The sequence below is a fragment of the Muscardinus avellanarius genome (genome assembly GCF_963383645.1).
Source record: "Muscardinus avellanarius genome assembly, chromosome: 2".
In the NCBI taxonomy this organism is placed as follows: domain Eukaryota; kingdom Metazoa; phylum Chordata; class Mammalia; order Rodentia; family Gliridae; genus Muscardinus; species Muscardinus avellanarius.
Window position 1 is genome coordinate 129,774,919 of NC_137787.1, and position 24,044 is coordinate 129,798,962.

The window sequence follows — 24,044 nt, forward strand, 5'->3', positions numbered from 1 at the left end:
CCCATGTAAAAATGGAGTACTCTGTCAAATGTGATAACTGATAGAAGTACTAACAAGTCCATGACTTTCAGGAGCCTTTTTTTCTCTTTCTTTCTTTCTTTTGTGATACTAGGGATGAAACCCAGGAGTGTCCTACTTCCGAACTACACCCTCAGCTCTAATTTATTCTTTAATTTAAAACAGGGTCTCACTAAGTTGCAGCGGGCCTCACAAGTTGCCAATGCTGGCCGTGAACCTGCAATCCTCCTGTCTCAGCCTCCCAAGTACTGGGATTACACGCATGCAGCATCACACCCAGCTAAGAGCCTTTTTTTCTATGTTTATTCCTACAAGTGAGACCTCATGATGGTGTGGGTGGGAGGCAACCTTCCTTGAACTGTTTTAAGTTTTTGCATTTCATTCTAGCTTTATGCTTTATGACTTTGAATTGCATACATTTAGCGGTGGGATGAGAAGAGGCACACCCCACTTACGTGTCTAGCAAAGTACTTGCCAATGGTAGCACCTTAATAAATACTAGTTGAATTAAAAAATGTTGATTGGTTAACAAACAAATTTCCAACTTCTTTTGGTTCAAAGATTCCTATTAACTATGAATAAAAGTTCTTTATGGTTGTAGTTTATGGTTGGATAGTTAAATCTTCTAGAAGAAAGAATCAAGAACATAACTGCTTTTTTTGAACAAAGAAGTCACAAAGATAAATTTGCCTTAAGTATCTATTATAAATGACTGTTTAAATTTTTATGATATTGGATCAAAAGTGAATGACTAAAATGAATAATATAGAACTTCCATATTTTGATTGTCCAAATTATTTAGCAAAAGGATGAGCAAATGAGTAATAAGACCTTGAAGAAAGGATCAATTAAGAAAATTTGCTAGGAGAAAGTCATAGTTGGAAGAAGAGGTAACAGTAAGAACATCACTAACACATTTTGGTCATAACCAAATATTGCAATACTTGTTAAATAGGTCATAGTGTTAAATGCTGGGAGTAAAAGAATGAAAACAAAGTTATATGTTTATCCCAGATCTGGAGGGAATTGAGATTTTTCCATATATTCATGATATCTTGTAAAAGACAGATGTGTGGGAATAAAAGAAACTGAAAAGCATAAAAATAATGAAACATAAAACAGTTCTAAAGGCCCAGTGACAAAAGAAGGAAGAACATGGGTGACGAGCTTTTAAAGTTGTAGTTTGTTCATTGACAAAAATCAAAAAAGTTGTAATTCTCCACCCATTGACTGCTTTTTTTTTTTTTTGTGGTGGTGGTACTGGGGTTCCTGGAAGCCCTTCTACCTCCGGGCTACACTCCCAGACCTATTTTATATATGTTTTTTATTTGGAAACAGGGTCTCTTAAGCCAGCACTGCTGGCTTCGAACCTGCGCGATCCTCCCATCTCCGCCTCCCAAGCGTGGGTATTACAAGTGTGTACCACCACACCCAGCAATTGACTGCTTTTTCATTTGTCTATCTGGTGAAGCAAAAATAACAATAACACCCTACACCATCATTCAGAAGCCATGTGAGACATAATTACATATCAGGATTTTTTTTTTCTTTTACTTCAATGCCTCTCTAGATAGTAAAAACAAATTCAACAACAGACGTCAGTCTGCACACTTATCATAGATACTACTGGTATGTTGAGTAGTGCCTTTTCCTTAGTGGTATCTCTTAAAAACAAAAATGTGCTGAAGGTTTTGAAGTTTGGTTTTAATCCCCAAGAAATGTTTACTTCCATCTTGCTTTTTTTAACCCCTGTTGGAAGTGGGGAGTGACTTCTTGACAATCATAATTATCAGAATAGGGGCTGGAAGGACTGTGGAGCAAGGGCTTCATTATTATTAGCCCTTTGCATCCACAAGTTCCACAGTGTTGAATTTATCCAGGTTCAAATTGAAAATATGGGGGTGATATTATATCTGTACTGAACATGTATTTTTTCTTGTTATTATTCCATAAGCATTACAATAAAGAAAGTATTTACATTGCATTCAATATGGTAAGTAATCTAAGAATGACTTAAAGTATGTGAAAGGAGGTGCATAGATTCTGTGCAAATACTACCCATTTTATATAAGGCACTTGAGAATTTGTTCCTGGAATGAATCTTCGTGGATTCCAAGGGCAATGATAGTGGATATATTTTTGAAACAGAAAGATCTTTAATTGTTCCGTATTTGCTGTTCCCTCATCTACCAGATGAGAAGGTGATCAATGGCTAATGAAAGCTGTATTGTTAATATTACCCTAAGGACTTTACATTCTCTCTCCTTATATCATTTAATTCCCCTGAGCCAGGTGCAGTGATGCACACCTGTAATCCCAGTACTTGGAAGGCTGAGACAGGAGGATCCAGGTTTGAGGCCACCGTATGTAACTTAAGCCATAGAAAGGGCTGGAGTGGTATGGCATCCCTTGGTTTAATCCCCAATACTGTACATGTGTTCACATGTGCATGTGTGTGCACGCATGCACACACACACACACACACACACACACACACACCCTTGTGTGGTAGAGCCTGTGATTGCCCCTCTGTTTTACAGATTAGAAAACTGAAGAAAAGAGGAGGTAAGTATTTTCCCAAAGCTGTCCTGATAGCTGGTGAACAACTAGGTAAAGAACTCAGAGTGTCATCAGAATTATGTATTTAGGCACTATATCACACTCTGTCATGGTGCTTGACACCTCTTCACCTAGCTTCATTTTCTTAATGGGCTTATTCATTTCATATACACACGTGCTTTTATTGATATACGTCCTAGTGAGATTCAAAGTGATAAAATATACATATACAAATGACTTGGTGTCTCTCTCCGCATCCCTCCCTGCTCCTCTCCCTGTACATGTTAGACTGGTAGTGATACCTTCATATACAGACACAGCGTTATTTGAACATTCCTCCAGCCTCCCGCTCCCATCTCCTAATCCCTTCCACTATTCTACTGATCTCACCCCTCATTTTCCTGAAGTCGCTTTTGTTTCCTGTTCTCTCTCTAGCTTCCACATAGGAGGGAAAGCATATAAACCTTCACTTTCAGAGTCTGATTGATCTCACTTAGCATAATATTCTCTAGTTCCATCCATTTTTATGGAAGTGACATGATTTTGTTGTTCTTTATGGCCAAGTAAAATTTCATTGTGACTGTAAACCACATTTTCTTTATCCACTCATCTGTTGACAGACACTTAGATTGGTTCCATAATTTGGTTATTATGAATTGTGCTACTATAAACATGGATATGCAAGTATCACTATATACTCTGACTTCTTATAGAAAGATACAGAGAAGTGATATAGGCGAGTCCTATGGTGGTTCCATTCCTAGTTTTTTGAGGAACCTTCTTACTGATCTCCATAGTGGTTACACAAATTCACAATCCCACCAATAGTGTGTAAGGGTTCCTAGTTCCCCATATTCACACTAGCTTTTATGATTGTATTTTTTGGGTTTTTTTAAATATTGGGGATGGAACCCAGGGACATTCTACTGCCAAACTACACCCCCAGACTTATTTTTTATTCTTTATTTTAAAACAGGGTCTCACTGAGTTGCAAGGGCCTGGCTAAGTAGCTGAGGCTTTTCAAGAACCACCATCCTACTGTGTCAGCCTCCCAAATGCTGGGATTAACAAGCGTGTGCCACCATGCTCAGCATATGATTGTATTCTTGATGGAGCCACTCATGTATACCAAGCAGGTTACAAGTTTTTAAGATAAATATATGAAGTATCTATGGTTCTGATGGTATAGTTGTTATTGATACTTTTGTTGCATTTAGAAATAACTGTCATGTAATAGTCTGGTGGAAGTTGCAAGTATTTTATTCAAATTCTTCTCATCTCACTCTTTTTATGAAAAGCACCCTCCTTCTTTGGTTCTTCAACCCTGTACATCTGCAGAGCTTCCGTAGCAGCTTCCACATGCCCAGTGTAGAACTCTGTCTCCTCCACCGAGACCTGTCTTTTCTTCCTTACAAGGGGTGATTAGATGAGTGGGAAGCAGAAGTTGAAAAGGAGACACTTCAGAGGAGAATGGAGCAGTGATATTCTCTGCAGGAGGCTGCACCCACTCAGAAGAGCAGCAGAATTAAATCTACCAAAAGGAGAACACCCAGAATTGGGGAAGTATTTTCTTTGCAACCCTTTCAGTCCTGGGAAGTAAACCAAAGACAACCTCTGGTTTACTATAGAAGTACAGACAAAATATAAATAGTGTATTTATTACAGCTTCTAAGACGGTTAGAAGATCTTAAGCATTCTTGCAAATACACTGTTGCCAGTGAAGTCTTCATTGTAGCCCCCTGGCCTCTCCTTAAAGAAATCCTGACGCAGATACTTGGGAGTTTTTAGAAATCATTTATCAAATGGCTCTTTTATTTTCAAGAGTCCAACAGCCATGGGTGTGTGACAACTGATTAACACGTTTAAAATACATTTTAAAAAATTATTAGTGCATCACAATTATGCATCATGGAAGGTTTCAGTGTGACAAGAAAACACGCATGCACATAGTGCTTTGTGCATTTCCCCCTACAAACTGAGGGCTGGAGTGTGGCTCAGGGGCAGAGAGCTTGCTTATCATGCACAGAGCCCAGGGTTTGATCTCCAGGACTACAAAAATAAGTAAGTAAGTAAAATGAATACACTTTAAATGCTAATACATATAAAATGCCTTTATTATGTGAGTAATGTGTGTTCAATGAAGAATTTTTTTTGCCTAAATCTCTAGATTTAGGTAAACAAATAGGATAGAATAAAACAATTCATAATCCCACCTCTTAAATATAATTACTGTTTGCATTTTTAACATTTCTTATTTCTTCCCAGGTTTTTAATATATAGACATATTGTTTATAAAACAGAATGACTTAATATGCTCTTATTAGCTGCTTTTCTTCACGTAGCAAATCTATCTCAAGTATCTTTCCACGATAGTAAAGAATTACATAGGTCTTTAAAATTTTAGACTGAAGTCCTTAGAGACTTGTTCTGTGTTTTGAAACACTGTAAAAGCCACTTCTCAGCCATAGGGCTGTTGTGGACTGTATTCATCTCTACATAGGACATACCCCCTGCCTCTAAGAGTTTTCAAGTTGTCTGCTAAAAGAGAGCTCCACACCAGGGCTCCTGCCTCCACCTGAGTTGTTATCCTCAGCCTCCCACTATCTCCATATCTTTGCAGGGGCTAAGAGTTACTCTAGTGGTTCTGACACACAAGTACAAATGAGCTTTATCTGCAGTGCATCTTTTGATAGATGAATGTCAGGAGACACACAACCCTGCCAACTGGTCTTTTAAAACCAAGCCCATCTGCTTACGAAAACTGCCGTTCAGTATGCTGACGCCCTCCCTGTCATATAATTTCCATTTCTACAGCTGGCTTTCAATCATTACTTCTCCTGGGAGCCAAGATGCCAAAGATAATTGAAACCCACAGATAATAATCAAACTTCACAATAGTTTAAATCTCTTCATCAATCTTTCAACTAGAGCTACTCACAAATGGACCAGTTTGAGTTTCTCCTTTTATTTTCCCCTGATGAGCTCCTGATTCAGAGCCAAATGAGGTAACCAAAATTTGGTTGCCAGTGAGACATGCAAAGACATCCTGCTTTGACTTTATTTGTCTCTGAACTCCCAGCCACTGCTCTGTGGGTGAAGAGAACTAAGAACGTGTCTCCCCAGTAAATTCAGACGCTATTTATACTTGTTTCTTTATCCTGATACTTACCCACAGGTGCATATATTGCCTTTTGCTACCAAGATTTTCCTAAAGCAAACCAATGCTCTTCAAATATGCGCCAACCAATCCCAATACTTGGAAGTCTAAGAACAGAGAAACGCAGATTCAAGGCTAGCATGCAGTAACTTAGTGAGGCCCTGTTTTAAAAATAAAACATAAAATACAGCTGGTTGTGCAGCTCAGAGGTAGAACACCCCTGGATTCAATCCCCAGTTACACACATACACATTTCAACAAACTGATGCTCTTTTGCTTTAAGAACTTCCTTCCCCACACCCTGGCTGTCCCCCGTCACACCCCAACATACCATCAAACAAAATACATGTGTAATGTATGTATATCCACATATATCTATATGATGTACACACATTTTTAAATAAGTGAGAGACATCCTTCTCTAGCCTCACATATTTTTGTGTTGTTACTGCCCTGCTGAGCATCAGGCCTTGAACTCACCAGACACGGAGCATGCCCATGTGACAGGTCACCCACATCCATCCCCAGCTGACATGGAGAGCGGCTTCACCTCTCCCCCTCTCTCTGCTCTCCCCTTCTTCCCTCATCTTGAAGCCCAGGTTTCAAGACTCACTGCTCTTTCAGTGTTTGCCTTTCTCTGCCCCCCTTACATTCGTACCAGGCCTGGTGCATTACATTTCTTCCTGCCCCATTGACATTTTAATCCTCTCAGAGAAGACATGGTGTTTTCTGTGGCCCTTGGGCTATTCCCTAAAACAGCACTACCTGTTTAAAAGATGTAAAGGAAGCCTTTGGCCTTTCGACTTTCAGGGCATTCTTGCAGCTAATTAGGTTGTAACTGGAAGGAAGGTCCTGCCCCCTGGTTGCATCATGGATGTGAAGACAGACCATTTTGACTTGGGCCCCGCAAAGCACTTAGTCCCGAGCATGTTTTCCCAGCCTTTGTTTTCTAAGTGGCTGACTCCTCAGCAGTGGCGGTGATGCAGACCCGTGGGACCGCTCCAGCCAATTTGAACAAGCTATCAATGACATTAAAAGCCTTCCCAGACACTGCTGCTGGCCAACACTTACCAGCTAGTGCAAATTGGATGAGTGCCTTCTGGTGTTTTCAGTTTCTCTTCAGTGTTTGTTAAACAGTTGGGGTATTTATCAGAAATGTCAATTGAACACAAATACATTATAGTAGGCACTTTTTATTGTATTACTTACTGAAACCGTAGAACACGATTTCTTCTTGGATTATGTTCTTTGCACTAGAAAAAAATACTGGGAGTGTTGAGAAGAAATTGTATGTGAATTACTCTCACTTAGTAGAGACAGTCAAAGCTGGCACAGCCTCCTAAGCCTCCAGCCAGGGCTGAGTGCTGAAAACTGGTGATCAAGGAGGCAGACAGAGCAGGAGCCAGGTCTGTACCCTCCTCCCACCTCCCACCAACAAAATGCCCCAGGTCCACGGCCCCAGCAGGGGCTGACACCAGCTGGAGCCTAAGTTCAAAAACAAAAAACATAACTGAAAGCCAACAAGGGATTTGGGGAAAATGACTGTGGCACTATTGATTTCATCTGGATTCTGTGTGTGTGTGTGCGTGCGTGTGTGTGTGTGTGTGTGTGTGTGTGTGTGCGTTACTGGGGATTGACTCCAGGGGCATTCTACCTCCAAGCTACACTCCCAGCCCTATTTTTCTTATTCTTTATTTTGAAATAGGGTCTTACTGAATTACAAAGGGCCTAAGTAGCTGAGGCTGGTCCCAAACCATGATCCTCCTGTCTAGCCTCCCAAATGCTGGGATTACAAGCATGCATCACCACGCCCAGCCTTTTTTTCTAATATACTTTTATTGATGCATTGTAATTACACATCATAATGAGGTTCCCAGTGATAGGAACACATATGCACACAGCACTTGATGTTGTTTCCCTTCAGATCCCACCAGTTACACACACACACTACTAGCCCTCCCTGTCTGTACATGTTATTGAAATTGGCATTGATAATTCTACGTGAGTATGAAGATTATTTGAATTTTTTTCTTCATCAAGATTTTATTGGGATTCTGATTGACATGCAGGACATTAGTGATTGCCTCTTTGACATCTGTTAAAACATGGACAAAATGGCTTTCTTTCCCTTACTCTTTCCTCCCTCAAAGAAAGTCTATTTTTGATAAGGATCTCAAAAGAATCTGTTACTACAAAAAGTAGATAAGAACCATAGTTGTAGTTCATTCTTACTTTCTTTCTCTCTCTCTCTCTCTCTCTCTCTCTCTCTCTCTCTCTCTCTCTCTTTGTGGTGCTAAGGATGGAACTCAGAGACATTCTACCTCCAAGCTACACCCCCAGACCTATTTTTTATTCTTTATTTTGGAACAGGGTCTCAGTGAGGTGCAAAGAGCCTCACTAAGTAGCTGAAGCTGTCCGCAAACCATGATCCTCCAGTCTCAGCCTCCCAAATTCTGGAATTACAAGCATGTGCCACCACACTTGGCTTGTAGTTCTCTTTAAGAACTAGCCCCTTTTCTGACTATAGAAAAATTTCACTCAACTGAAATGTTGAAAATAGAGTTTGGGAAAATTGCAAAGTAGATAAAACACCAACCAGGTTATTAACAACCGCTTTAATCAAGAACCCGGCACCTTCAGAGAGGCAGCCGGCCGTGGAGGAAGGGATCGATGAGCCACGCATCTGGAGAGTCCAGAGTCGTGCGTATTCCCAATAGGCCAGCTGAGTCACGTGGCGGAGTGGAAGTACCAATGTTTTATAGGCATGCCGATTCTCTCTCAACATCTATAGTCTCACAATGCTTGGAGTCTGCCTTGAGATGCCTGGGATCTCGCGGCACCTGCATTCTCCCGATAGCTCCGCTTCTAGCTTCCAGGGTTCTACCTCCTGTCCCCACCATGGGGTCATGTGGGGGGAAGGGTACCTGACCTATCATCAACTTAATTCTGAGAGGGAACAAGTTTGAGATTACATTCTAAGTCCCCAAGTTCAGCAACTGTAGGCTGGGGGTGTCCTTTAAACCCAAACCCTTTAACTTGCTGGCATTTAGTGAATCCAAGAAATCACAAAATTAAAGGGAGGCTGATGCCATCCACTCCGGACATGGTCTAAAGACTGTGGGAATATGCTGAACTGTGTGGTGAGACAGGATTGCATCTACCTTTTATGAGTTGATCTTTATTATTTTGGCTCAAGTGGACATAAATTCCCACAACTTTGGCTGTAGCTCTGAATGGCTAGTTCAAATATACCTTCCAACTGTGTGTGTGTGTGTGTGTGTGTGTGTGTGTGTGTGTGTGTGTTACTGGGGGTGTTACCCAGGGCCTTTTCTACCTCTGGGCTATACTCCCAGATTTATTATATATTTTATTTGGAAACAAGGTTTCACTAAGTTGCTGAGAGCCTCACTAAGTAGCTGAGGCTGGCTTCAAACATGTACAATCCTCCTGTCTCAAGCCTCCCAAGAACTTGGAATACAAGCATGAGCCACCATGCCTGGCTTACCTTCCAACTTTTTAAGATTCTAAAATGTACTCTACATGCTGGGCATGGTGGCGCACACTTGTAATGCCTGCACTTGGGAAGCAGAGACAGGAGGATAGCACAGGTTCAAAGCCAGCCTCGCTGGCTTAAGAGACCCTTTTTCCAAATAAAAATATAAAATAGGTCTAGGGGTGTAGCCCAGAGGTAGAAGGGTGTCCAGGAACCCCAGTACCACCAAATATAAAAAATAAATAAAATGTACTCTACTAGCATAGTCATTTTTAAGTGTGTGTGTGTGTGTGTGTGTGTGTGTGTGTGTGTGTGTGTGTGTGTTATCACAGGTGTAGTGAGAATTGATTATATTCTGTTTTTCTTTCTGCTTAGGATATGTGTTCCCCAAGAGTGCTGATACTAAGCTCAGTGTAGTGATGCATTCCTATAATCTTAACTACTTGGGAGGCTAAGGCTGGAAGATTGCAAGTTGAAGGCCATACGGGGCAAATTAGCAAGCCTCTGTCTCAAAATTTATAAAGAGGCTGGAGATGTAGCTCCATGATAGAGCATTTGTCTAGCATTTGTCTAGCATGTACAAGGCCACAGTTCAAACCTTAGTACTACAAGAGAAGAAAAGAAAAAAAATGAAAGAGTATTGATATTGGTACTTAGATGACATAAATGAAATGGAATCTCCTTTTTAAAATTTTTATAGGTACATATTGGATGTACAAAATGGGGGTCATTGTAGTAAGTGTGCAAAACATAATATGATCAATTTCTCTCCCAGAACCTCCCCTTACCCTCCTCGTCTCACTCCCCCAATCCTTTTCCTCTAAGTGATGCCCCCCTTCTATTTTCATGAGGTTCCTCCTTTATTCCTTTTTCTCTCTAGCTTCCACATATGAGAAAATACCTTACAGTTGTCTTTCTCAGTCAGGCTTATTTAACCTACAATGAGTCTCTCTGGTTCCTTCTGTTTTCCTGCAAATGTTGTAATTTCATTCTCCATACCTGGATAAAACTCATTTTTTCAATCAGTCATCTATTGAAAGACACCTAGATTGGTTCCATAACTTGGCTATTGTGAATTCTGCAGCTTTAAGCATGAGTATTTATGTATCAGTATAGTATGCTGACTTTCATTCTTTTGGATAAATACTAAGAAGTGTGTATCTGAGTCATATGGTGGTTCCATTTTTCATCGTTTTCTTCTCTCCTCCTTCCTTTCTTTCTTTTCTTTCTTCTTTCTTGCTTTCTTTCGTGCTGGGGATTAAACCCAGGGGCATTCTTCCTGCAAGCTGCACCCCCAGCACTATTTTATTTTATTTGGATCAAGGTCTTATTAAGTTGCTGAGAGCCTCTCTAAGTTGCTGAGGCTGGCTTCGAACCTGCGATCCTCCTGTCTCAGCCTCCCAATTACTGGGATTAGAGATGTTTGCCATCATTCTTGGATTAAATACTATACTGAACAGGAGAAGTAAAATGGACACCTTGTCTTGTATCCTATTTTATAGGAAATTATTTTAGTTTTTTTCCTCATTCAGTATGACATTGGCTTTGGATTTGTCATATATAATCTACAATGTTGAGGTAAGTTTTTTATACCCCTGGTTTCTTCAGGATTTCTATCATGAAGGGGTACTGAGTTTTGTTGAAGGCTTTTTCTGGCATGTTTTGAGATGACATGTGGTTCTTGTCCTTGGTTCTATCTATGTGGTGTGCCCACTGATTGGTTTGTATATGTTGAACCATCCTTGTATCCCTGGAATGAAATCAACTTAATCTTAGTGTATGATGTTTTAAATGTGTTATTGAATTTGACTTGCTAATATCTTATTAAGGGTTTTGTACCTATTCTCATCAAAGATACTGGTCTGTAGTTTTCTTTGCTTGAAATGAGTGCCTATACCTGGCTTTGGTGTCAGGGTGATACCGGCTTTGTAAAGGGAGTCAAAAGTATTTTTTAAATTTTATTTATTTGTGAAACATATTGAAAATGGTATACATTTAGACTGTTTTTGATGCCTTCTCCCTCCCCCCCAGTTCCCTTCCCCCTCCCAAAAATAAGTGTCCAGGTTAACCATGCTATATTCATACTTTTACACATATTCAGATGTAGCTCCTCCATTAATCAACCTCAGCCTTCTTCCTCTCCTATCCTTCTATTCTAACTTTGCTGAGGTTTCCCCTCAATTATCTGGAATCCCTCTGGTATCCCCAAATGCCCCATAGTTTGGGCATATTAGAGAAAACATATGCCTCTTTCATAGAAAGAAACATATGTCTCTTTCTGTGCTTGGCTGATATCACTTAACATAATATTTTCCAGATCTTTCCATCTTCTTGCGAATGGCATGATTTTGTTCTTCTTTATAGCTGAATAGAATTCCATTGTATATATTTCCCATAATTTTGCAATCCATTCATCTGTTGATGGAGACCTAGATTGGTTCCATAAGAAATGAATTGAAGAAGATCTTGGAAGATGGAAAGATCTCCCATGCTCACGGATAGGCAGAATAAATATCATCAAAATGGTAATTCTGCCAAAAGTGATCTATAGATTCAGTGCAATTTCCATTAAAATACCAATGACATTCTTCATAGACCTAGAAAAATCACTCATTAATTTTATATGGAGAAAGAAAAGACCCAGAATAGCCAAAGCATATCTCACTAATAAGAACCATGCAGGAGGCATCACAATCCTGGACTTCAAATTATACTATTAGAGCAATAGTAGTAAAAACAGCATGGTATTGGGACAACAACAGGCCTACTGCCCAGTGGAACAGAATAAAAGATACAGAAACAAACCCACACACCTATAGTCAATTGATCTTTGACAAAGGGGCCAAACTCATATGCTGGAAAAAAGACAGCCTTTTCAACAAATGGTGCTGGGAGAACTGGCTATCCATTTGTAGAAAGATGGAACTAAATCCTCACCTCTCACCATGCACAGGAATCAACTCGAGATGGATCAAAGACTTAGAAATTATACCAGAGACTGTGAAGTTATTAGAGGAGGGCATAGGCTCAACACTCTAACATATAGGCACAGGCAGTAACTTTCTCAACAAGAGTCGAAAGTTTTATGGAATAATTAGAGAAGCATTGGAATTAGTTCTCTAGAAATTTGGTAGAATTCAACTGTACTTAGGCTTTTCTTTGTTGGAAGGTTTTTTATTTTTTGGTTTTGGTGGTACTGGGGTTCCTGGGAACCCTTCTACTTCTGGGCTACACTCCCAGACCTATTTTTATACTTTTTATTTGGAAACAGGGTCTCTTGCCCGATCCTCCTGTCTCCACCTCCCAAGCACAGGGATTACAAGAGTGTGCCACCACGCCTGGCCTGAAAGGTTTTTTGTTTTGTTTTGTTTTGTTTATTACCACTCTAGTCTCATTGCTTGCGGTTGGTCTGGTTAGGTGTTCTAAATCCTTTTGGTTCAATTTTGCTAAGGTCATATGTATCTAGAAATTTATCTATTTCTTCTAGATTTCTCAACTATTAGAAAATTAAGTTTTCAGCTTTTTCTAATAAGTCACTGAATTTTGGTAGTATTTGTTGTTATATTTCTTTTTTCATCCCTACTTAATTAATTTGGGTCTTATTTCTCTTTCTTTTGTTTGACTAAGGGCTAATCAATCTTGTTTCTTTTCTCTAAGAATCAACTCTTTCATTGGTCCTTTGCGTTGTTCTTTTATTCTCTGTTTCCTTAATTTCAGTCCTGATCTTTGTTATGTCTTTCCTTCTGTTTGTTTGGAGAATAGTTTGTTCTTGTTTTCTAAGCCCTTGAGATGCATCCTTAGGTTTTTTATTTGAGAACTTTCTGATATCTCTGTGTAGGCACTCATGGCTATAAACTTTCCTTTTATAACTGCCTTTTTTGAGTCTCAGATATTCTGGTATGTTGTATTTCTATTCTAGCTTGAAAACAGAATCTCATTTTAAAAAGTTATCATTCTAAAATAATATTCACTGAAATGTAATCAAACCATAATGAAGCCCTGTTTTCCATGCAGTTAGGTTGTGAGAACTTTCGTAACTTTGTTATTCTTCTTCCTCATAATGCATATAAGGAGGGGTTAGCCTAATATACATTCCGGGAAAAAAATCAAAGCATAAAACTTTTAATTTTAAAAGTTTTCTATTAGTCTTAGCATCAGCACTGTAGAGAAGATTTAACCTTACTTCAAAAGAGAAATTCTAAGTTACTTTTATTTTGCATTATCTGGTTCGTTGGCTACCTTTCCTTCTAACTTTTTCAACTATGGAGTGAGTCTGCTCATGAGGTTTCCCTGTGAAGTTTCTAGATTTTTATGAATGGGTTTACTTGTTTGTGAAGTTTTATAAGGTAATCTCTGTTTTACTTGAACACATAAATAAGAGGATATATTTTATTGAAAAAGATCATCACAGAGGATTAACCAATCAAAGCAGAAGCTGGCAGTGAATGACTGATATTAATCTAGTTATCTTATTGTTGATTCTAAGCCATTATTACTTATGTACCAATAGAGACTTCTATTTATAAACAGAGCACTTTCTTATTAGGAGTAGCTTAGTGTATCATTTTTGAAGGCTTATGCTGTCTTTTGCTGTTATTGTTTAAGATATACATGTTTAACAAAAAAAATCTTCAATTTTTTTTGTGTGTGTTGCAGTGCTGGGAATGAGACCCAGAGCTTTTTACCTACAGAGCTATACACCTAGCCCCACAATTATTTTTTTAGAGTATCATGTGCCACTTTACAAGTACAATAAAGCCTCTTTGAGTCACCATTATAGAGGAACACATTGTAAATATTGCTAATTTTTCGGATGGCTTATACTCGGTGGGGAATCTTTCTAAAATGCAGCCATTCTCCTCTGTCTTCTGAGACAGAGTGCTAAAGTTAGCTGTCCTTTCTTTGAATGGATGGTTGGGCCATCTGTGTGGACAGGATGATGTGCCTCCTGGGGCTATAAACCTATGTATGCAGAACCATTTGTCCATTAAGTTAAGTTAGTCCAGATGTGTGTACTTTCTTACATATTCTCTCATTTTTATAGACCTTTCTTCTTCAAAGACTGCCATGGTTACTTTTCATACCTGCCATAGTATTCTTTAATTTCACAGATATTTTCTACAGTCACCTGGGTAGCTCTACACAGCTTAGATAATAAAAGGAGCACTTTAAAAATGCTATAATTGGCGCCAGGTGTGGTGTCACACGCTTGTAATCCCCGCGCTTGGGAGGCGGAGACAGGGATCATGCAGGTTCAAAGCCAGCCTCTCTGGTTTAAGAGACCCTGTTCCCAAATAAAAACATAAAATAGATCTGGGAGTATAGCCCAGAGAAGGGTTCCATCCCCAGTAACACCAAAAAAAAAAAAAAAAAAAAAAAGCTATACTTTTAAAAAAGTAAAAGAATTGGGACTGACAACATTTAATTCAGGGCAACAATACTTATTGGTTTAAATTATTTTCAAAAAAGAGTTTAGGTTGAAGAGTAAATTCTGGTTTACCATAATGAAATTAGTAAATTTCTGAAATACACCTTACATTTTTTAAAAGGTTTAAGCCCATTAGAAACTGTGTGAAATCCCTTATGCAGCCCTACTTGAAGTTAATATACTAGTTGTACTCTGTCCATAAACTGCGGGTTAATTTGTTTTATATTGTGAATCACATGCATTATAATTGACAATAAAATAAGTGCCTAAAAGGAGATAAAATGGGAGTTCTGAGTAGTTCATATCAGTATTCATGTAAATGTGCCTTTTCATAAACAGCAAGAGCTTTATTAAATGCATATGTGTGCCGGGCATGGTGGCACATGCTTGTAATCCCAGCATTCGGTAGGCAGAGACCGGAGAATTGTGATTCGAGGACAGCCTAAGCTACTTAGCGAGGCCCTTCGCAACTTAGTGAAACCCTGTTTCAAAAAACAAAAGACTAGTAGCCGGGCATGGTGGCGCACGCTTGTAATCCCAGCGCTTGGGAGGCTGAGAAAGGAGGATCGCATAGGTTCGAAGCCAGCCTCAGCTACTTAGTGATGCTCTTAGCAACTTAGACCCTGTTTCCACATAAAGTATAAAATAGGTCTGGGAGTATAGCCTGGAGGTAGAAAAGTCCCTGGGTTTCACCCCCAGTACCACAAAAATAAATAAATAAATAAATAAATAAATAAATAAAATTTAAAAAAACAACTAAAAAAATAAGTAAAAGAAATAGAGCTGGGAGTGTAGCTCAGAAGTAGAATGCCCCTGGGTTCCATCCCCAGTACTGCAAAAAAATTTAAAAAAAAAAAAAAAATAAAGCCGGGTGTGGTGGCGCATGCTTGTAATCCCCGCACTTGGGAGGCTGAGACAGGAGGATCACACGGGTTCGAAGCCAGCCTCAGCTACTTAGTGAGGCTCTCAGCAACTTAGTGAGACCCTGTTTCCAAATAAAAAAATATAAAATAGGTCTGGGAGTATAGCCCGGAGGTAGAAAGCCTCTGGATTTCACCCCCAGTACCACCAAAAATAAAAAAATTAAAATAAAATTTAAAAAAATGCGCGCGCACACCTGTGTGTGTGTGTGTGTGTGTGTGTGTGTGTGTGTGTGTGTTTATGTTTAATTGGGGCTTGAACCCAGGGGTGTTTTATCTCCAGTTACACCCGAACCCATTTTATTATTTTATTTTGAAGTGATCTCATTAAATTGCTAATGCTAGTCTTGAACTTGTGATCTTCCTGTTCTAGTCTCCAAACTACTGGCATTATAGGCATGTTCCACCCTCCGGAGCTACAGGAGATTTACATGTGATTAGAATAAACATAAGTCATTCTAAATTCTATAAGTTATTCCATAAATTCTGTCAGTTTTTAAGAGTTAACATGAGTTTCTCAGATATAAGGTACTGGCCACGAACTAAATGACTGGAGGATTTAGTGTGTATATACATTTTTAAAGAAATCATCTTTCCTGGTACATAATAATCCAAAAATGTAATTTTCATTTCAATTAATTAATACACAAACTGGAGACAATGCCTCCATGCTTTATTACACCGTGCTATTTCATCATGTTCTTTTTTGTATGTTTATTTTTGTTTTGTGGCACTATGGATTGCACCCCGGGGCATTCTACCTCACAGCCGCATCTGCAGCCTTATTTCATTTTTCATTTGGAAACAGGGTCATGCTATGTTGATGAGGGTCTCACTAAGTTGCTGAGGATGGCCGTGAACCTGTGATCCTCCTAGCTCAGCCTTCCAAGAACTGTGATTACAGGTATGTACCACTATGCCCAGCTTCATTGTGCTTTTTTTTTTTTTTTTTTTCAGTACTGGGAGTTGAACCCAGGGTATTCTACCGCTGAGCTATACCCCCAGCCATACTTTTTATTCTTTATTTTGAAACAGTGTCTCACTGAGTTGCAGAGGGCCTCACTTAGTAGCTGAGGCTGGCCTGGAGCCTCTGATACTCCTATCTCAGCCTTCCGAGTACTGGGATTACAAGCGTGTGCCACCATGCCTGGCTCATTGTGTTCTTTTCAGAAATATAGGTAGATATATTTTCGATTGTAAGAAATTAAAATCATCTCCAGTTTGGTTGTTTAAAATGTCTACAGTTGTGATGGCAGTGGCTCCGAATCGCATCGTTAGATGCTGCATTGTGAGATGAAAACATATTTTTAGTTATCTGGAGAAGTCTGGTTGCTACATCAGCTTCCAAGTCCTTGTCCTGAGGCGGCATTTAATTTCCCCCTTTTCTTTTTAGTTCCAAATTATAGTTGCTCATAGTCTTTTTAAATCTTTTTTTTTTTCTCTCCACCAATTCTAGTCACCTGGAGATGGGCCATTCTTCAACAAAACTCATTACTCTGCATGTTTAAAGAAGATAATGTAGGTCCTCAAACCATTCTGGGCCTGAAAGATTGACTTTTTCTACTAATCAAGTTCACAGGATAATTATAAATCATTCCTTCCCTTTTTAAGTTTGTTTACAGAACATAATTTTTGTTTTCCTGTTAAGCTATTAGTCCATTTGATTCCAAGAGCACAATGTATAATCATCCAGTAGCTTCTAAGATTTACTTTCTCCAGTATTTACCAAAATAATACTTCTAACTACTTCCCTTACTTCACAGTGAAACTGCTCTGGAATTTACCACACACAGTCTCTGCCCAGTGGGACCTCACTTTAAGAATGGGTAAGGAGAGCCGGGCGTGGTGGCGCACGCTTGTAATCCCAGCATTTGGGAGGCTGAGACAGGAGGATTGGAGTTTGAGGACAGGCTCAGCTAATTAGTGAGGCCCTTTGCAATTCAGTGAGAACCTGTTTCAAAAAATAAAGAATAAAAAATAGGGATGGGGCTATAACTCGGAGGTAGAATGCCCCTGGGTTCCATCCCCAGTACTGCAAAATAATAATAATAATAATAATAATAAGAAGAAGAAGAAGAAGAAGAAGAAGAAGAAGTAGTAGTAGTAGTAGTAGTAGTAGTAGTAGTAGTAGTAGTAGTAGTAAGGAGAGGCAGACCCTCTTCATCCTGGCCACCGTTTAATCTGGGCAGCTTTGAGCAGTGTGGAGGAAGCACTGTACACAAGTCCTGATTCGCTTTGCCCGCTGTTGTCTAGAGTTTGGCCCCTACATGGGTGAGATCAGGTAAACAGCAGAGAAGAGGAAGGAAGTCACATTGCTAAACAGTAGAGCCAGAGCCAGACAACACCAGGCCTGTGTTTTTATGTTTGATAACTCATCTTAACCCCTGCTCCTTGACCAGGACCTGGCACACAGTAGGCACTTTGTTTTCTTGTCTATAAAATGGGGATTTTACTTCACAGGTTTGTTGTAAAGGGTGAGAATGTATGGACAGACTCCAGTCCATATATTTAATGAGGCAAGATATTTAGATGCAGTAAAAAATCAATAGCCAGGCATGGTGGCACATGCCTGTAAACAGGAGGATTGCAGGTTCAAGGCCAGCCCCAGCAACTTAGTGAGACTCTTTTCAATGGAACAAGTTCCTGTTTTCAAATAAAAGTAAACAAATAAAATAGGCCTTGGGGGTGTCTCTCAGAGATAGAATCCCCCTGAATTCTATCCCCAGTACCACCAAAATAGTAGCAGTAGTAGTAGTAGTAGTAGTAGTAGTAGTAGCAGCAGTAATGATACCCAGCATTGTTAGAGAAAAGCCCTTAAAAGGTGTCAGTTTCCCTGTGGTGTTGATGAAAGACAATCCTTTCAGCACATTGACTATAATGTCTTAATAAGATATGCAAGGAAGGGGAAATCAACATCAAAGAATGGTTCGGCAGCTGTGTGTGTGTGTGTGTGTGTGTGTTTAAGTGGCATCCTAATGACTCTGCAAATTACCCAGAGAAGATGCCATAATCAGCCCGGCTGTACATACTTAGAACCATCAGGCCATACATTGGATCTCTGCATTTCTAATTTGATTGCTTGGAAATTTGAACCACTAAACTAAAAGGCACCCTTGCTTTATGTCTTGAAAGGAAAAAAAAAAAAGAAAATTTAATGATATTTCACTTTAGGAAATGATTCGACTTGACTTTACCCAGGAAATGATCTCTTCTCATTTATTTTGCATTTATTCTAGCCTAAAACAGCCCTGCCTGTGACTCTAGAATTAGAAATATAACATTCAAATCCAGATGCTGGGAAAAGTGCTGGGCTCATTTTCTCCACCCCCACATGTGCTATATTTGTTTGGTTTATTATCTTCTTGCTCAATGAAGAAAATTTATTTAAGTATGGGTGTCAGAAAAATAAAACTAAATGATTCACAGGATTTACCACTTAGGGTATATTCTACTTTGAAACTAGTCGTGTTTGGAGATATAAGGCACGGGGAAAAATTTTCCTGTAGTGTTTATGTAATGACCTTTTAGTCCACAGAAGTGTATTCTATTTTAATGCATAGGACAAATTAATATTTCTATCCTGAATGCCCAAAAGGAAAACAGTATGATGTCCTGTGCATAGAAATGTGTCCAAAAGGCTCCAATCTTGATGATAGCAAGGTCTTACAGTGCTGTAAAGTTGGTTTTGTGTTTAAACCAATGTCAGCTCCTAAGGTAGTTAGAAATTAACTACTGCAAAAAAAAAATACTGTTTACTAAAAATAATTTTTAAAGCCCATCGTTTTATCATCTCTTCCAAATAGTCTTTGTTAGAGACTTTCCCAGAAGCAAACTATAGCCTGGTACGTGGACTTGATATTGTAATACTGGAGACAACGGCCTTCTGAGACTTCATGATGGATCAAAGATAACTTTTATGCTGATAGGCAATTCTAGAAGAGTGTGAGTCTCTTTGGTGGTACTGGGGTTCCTGGAAGCCCTTTACCTCCAGGCTACACTCCCAGACCTATTTTTTATATATTTTTATTTGGAAACAGGATCTCTTAAGCCAGCAAGCCTGGCTTCGAACCTGCGCGATCCTCCTGTCTTTGCCTCCCAAGCGTGGGGATTACAAGTGTGCGCCACCATGCCCGGCAAGTGTGAGTCTCTTTGGACCTCAAGGCTACTAGTGCTCACAGTCCAGTTACTTTTCCACTAGCACACACCAGGTAGGCACAGAAATCAGCTGGTTGGGATTCGGGAGTAAGGTGTGTGTCATTGCCTACAGATGGTATGATAAGAGGAGGCAGAAAATGATACAAGGAAAAATACGAGGCAGAACTCCAAACTTTGAACAAGTCAAGGCCATTAGAGAAAGAATATGAGCATGTGAGAAATGGTTAATGAACAAACAAGACTATAGAATGTTAAGTACTCAGTTCTGGGAGGTTCCAAGTTGTTTTTATGTTCCTAGGAATGGACTTAAACAGCGTCAGTTTTGTCAGATATAAAAAGGTTCACGTTTTAGAGCTTTCTGAGTTGCACAGTACTTCCCTGATGGCTAGATACAGGTTGATGTGATGGCAGCTCCAGAGCATGGTACTTTTTAGTACTGAGTTTTAGTACTTTTTTGTGAAGATCCTACAATGGATCTTTCTGAACCCCCCTAAATCATGTATTTGATCCTGTGATACTTTAGAGAAGGTTGCTTGGTATCAGCCAAGAAACAGTTCTTCATCTTAAGTGAAGATGAATAACCTATCTATGAATGTGTTGCCTCTCTACAGAAATGACATGAGAACCATCTTCCTTCCAGGAGCAGTGTGGAGAGGAAAAAGACAGAGAAAAGACAAGAACAAACTCATTTGTATCTCATCCCTCCACAAAAGTCTTCTGGACTGCATCTTTTCTTTATTCTAAAATTAACACATGTGTCTGTGGCCACCCAATTTAATTGAAGCTGGTGTCCACATCTACATTATTTAGGACAAAACTTGAATTACAGAAGAAAATATGTACCAGTGTTCTCTCAAGAATGTAGTACTCCTGCCTTTTCGTTTAGAGTATAGGAAATAGGCACCCTGGAAGCTCTCTGAGATTCCAGGTGACCTGGCTGCGTTCTTGGTGACTGCCCTAAGGAAACAGTGCAGCATTATATACCCTGAAGCCCGCAGGACCATTGGCCATAAAGTGATTTGGATCACTTTGGTATCTGCACATGCTCCTTTACTTCATCTGCAGTCATTTCTTGTTCCGAGTTTCTTGGCCAGGGCGCACCTTTAAATGATGCTCGGAATCTGTTTTTCTTGCTTAGATCACCTTTCTTCCTTGTCTAAAGTACTTTTCAGTGGGGACAATAACCTAACACACTGAGTTCGGTGTAAACAGGAAATCTGGCAGTAATAACTGGACCAAGAACCAACTTTGCAAAGCCAAGTTTTAATGAGTAATTTGCAACTATTTAAACAGGAGGTCATTGTCCCTAGAAAATGGGGAAATACACCACACAGTGACTTGGTATGTCTCTTGGCTGCCTGGGGCCACAGTTTGGTCTTTTTCCAAGGAGGTTCAGAGTAACCCATCATTTCTAGGATCAAAGAGAGAAGGTTATGAACTCCAGAGTTGACTTTTTCTGTCATGAAAAACTCTAGAGCATGCACCAATGATGACCCATCAGTGGGTCAGAAAAGCAGCTGTGTGGGTCAAGGGCAGCTGCTTTTAAAAAATTAAGTTGGGCATGGCATTGCACATTTGTAATCCCAGTACTTGGGGGTCTGAGACAGGAGGATCGCAGATTCGTGGCCAGTCGTAGCTACTTAGTGAGGCCCTCTACAACTTAGCGAGACTCTGTTTCAAAATAAAGAATAAAAAATAGGGCTGAGGGTATAAGTAGGAGGTAGAATGTCCCTGGGTTCAATCCCCAGTTTTGCAAAAACAAAAAACAAAATAAAAAATTAAATAGAATGGATTAGATGTATCAAAGTGCATCATGTGCTGTAGGATCCATTTTTTACCAAAAAAAGTAGACACATGTAAATATGTGTGTATCTATGTGGTTACAGATTGTGATAGAACATGAATTTCTTGTCGTGGATCTTGGTTAGAGCCAGTACTTTGTTTAGTTTTGTTTGAAATATGGAAATGACATTATTTTTCCAATTACATTTCAGATATAGTGAAGCAAAAGATGGTTTATGTCTTTATGCCTTAGAAAAATAACTCCCTTTGGGGAATAATAAATTGATTTAGAGTTGCTGCATTCAGACAAAATAAATGAATGTGCTTAGAACCCTCCAAATAATATGGCTTCAAGTATAAAGTGTTTGGTATATACTATTAAAGTATTCTGAAATATTTTCAAGCTATATTTATAGCTATATTTTTGTTCACACTGTTAGAGTATAATCAATCCAGGATGATAATGCAAATAATTTTAAACATGTAAGCATTTAAATAGTGTTTTAAAATTTAGAATTACAATACTAAAAATAAAACAAATCTAATATAAAGGCAGAAACAGAGGATGTCTACAAGGTCTTTGAGCAGTAAAGAGTACAATTGAGCTATTTCAAGGCTACCACCAATATTTTTCCATATATTAACATATATATTTTATAAATCTCTGTTACTTTTAGTGTTGGGTTGTTTTCTTCACAACTGTTCATTCATGTTGGAACATTTATATCCTTTCTTACTGTGAGGAAAAATATTTGGCTTTAAAGATGCATTGCTTTTTAGCCTGGCATGGTGGCACATACCTCTAATCCCAATATTTGGCAGCTGAGAAAGAAGATTGCAGGTTCAAGAACAGCCTCAGCAATATAGTGAGACTCTCAGAAACCTTGCAAGATCCTGTTTCAAAACAAAAAGTAAATAGGGCTAGGGTGTAGCTCTGAGGTAGAATGCCTCTGGGTTCTATCCCCAGTAACATGCAAAATAGAGAACAAGGTAGGGAACACACACTCCAGAGCCATAGTATGTGGGCAAAGCGACCTGGAGCCAGTTATTGACCTGCCTATACCTCAGTTTTCTAAAATCCATAAAATGAGGATATAACAGTTTCTATCTGTAAGGATTAAGTGAGTTTATAATTATGAAGTCTAGCACACAGACTGGAAGTGTCAGTTTGGCATTTACTGTTATTACAGTGTTTACTCAGCCTTCAGTTCATTCAAACAAATATTCACTGAGTACCCAGAAGGTCAGATATGGGATGAGGGATAAAAAAGGCAGCCTTCACTAAGTATCTCGGAGCACTCAAGGCAAATCACATTCCTAGACAGGTGAAGAGAAGACCGCAATGTAAAAAGTTAGGTGCCAATTTGGTGATGAGGGAAGGTATTCTGGAATGGCAATGGGAATAAAAATGAGCCTTTCTTAACTTAGTGCTATTTGATCGGTTAAAACGAAGTCCAGAGGCCGACATTTATTTTGAATTTTTTCCTTCAGCCAAGCAGCCCAATCCCTGGTTTTTGCTTTCCTTGGCTTCACTTTCCCATTGGAGGTTAGGCTTAGGGAATTGTTAAATATTCAGAGTCATAGCTGGTCACACAGGACACATGGTGGGTGTGACTCTCTCACTGCAGATCCCAGGCTACTCAAATACCCTGTGAGGGGAGCCAGAAAGAGGGGTCTCTGCTCCAGTTTACAGGCTTCCTACCCAACCCTCCCAAACCAACTGCTACACTCATGCAGTGTTTCAGATTCTCTAGTCACGTTGGTAATGTGGCACAAATTCTCCATGTACTGTGAGCCCTGGACTGTCCAATAATTTTGCCCAATCATTTGTCGCACTGTATATTTGCTCACAAAGTCAACATGACAAAATGGAAAACGGTCATAGAGGCCTATGACTGAGGTTAAAGGAGCCCTTTCAGGAAAGTAGCAGAAGTCTCAACTGTTAATCACTTGGTGAAAACTCCAATTCTGGGAATCTAAACATGAATGTATCACACCCTGGAGAAGCTCAGTGTCCCTGAGGGAAAGCACGTGGCTCCAGTTGCCAGGATCACACCCTTGGAAACATAGACACGTGTTGGTGGTGGCTCAGAGGAATGAATGGTCAATTATGTTTGGGGTGGGAATGTGCTTTTGGAGACCCTCCCCCCAATCATTAGTGTAGTAAGCAGCTGTGCATTTTAACTGAGAACCCGCCTCATGCGGGACACGCAACCCAGGGGCTGCATTACACACTGAGAAGGGAGGTTGGTGAGGCAGACAGGAAGCCCACGTGGCCACGTCTGGCCCTGTCCTCTACACGCAAGGTCCCATCTGAACTGAGGTCAGGTTCCATATGTTCACGTCATTTCTGTTCCTCTGGGCATGGCTTAGATGTTCCGTCCCTAACTACTGACATGAAGAATGTTTTTCTTACATAAAATGGATGGGGGGAACTGAAACAAGCAAGCACAAGTAAAGCCCCACCCAAGTCCCCAATATCATCAGCAAAGCAGAAACTTGATCCATTTATAACCACAGAATGTTAACCAG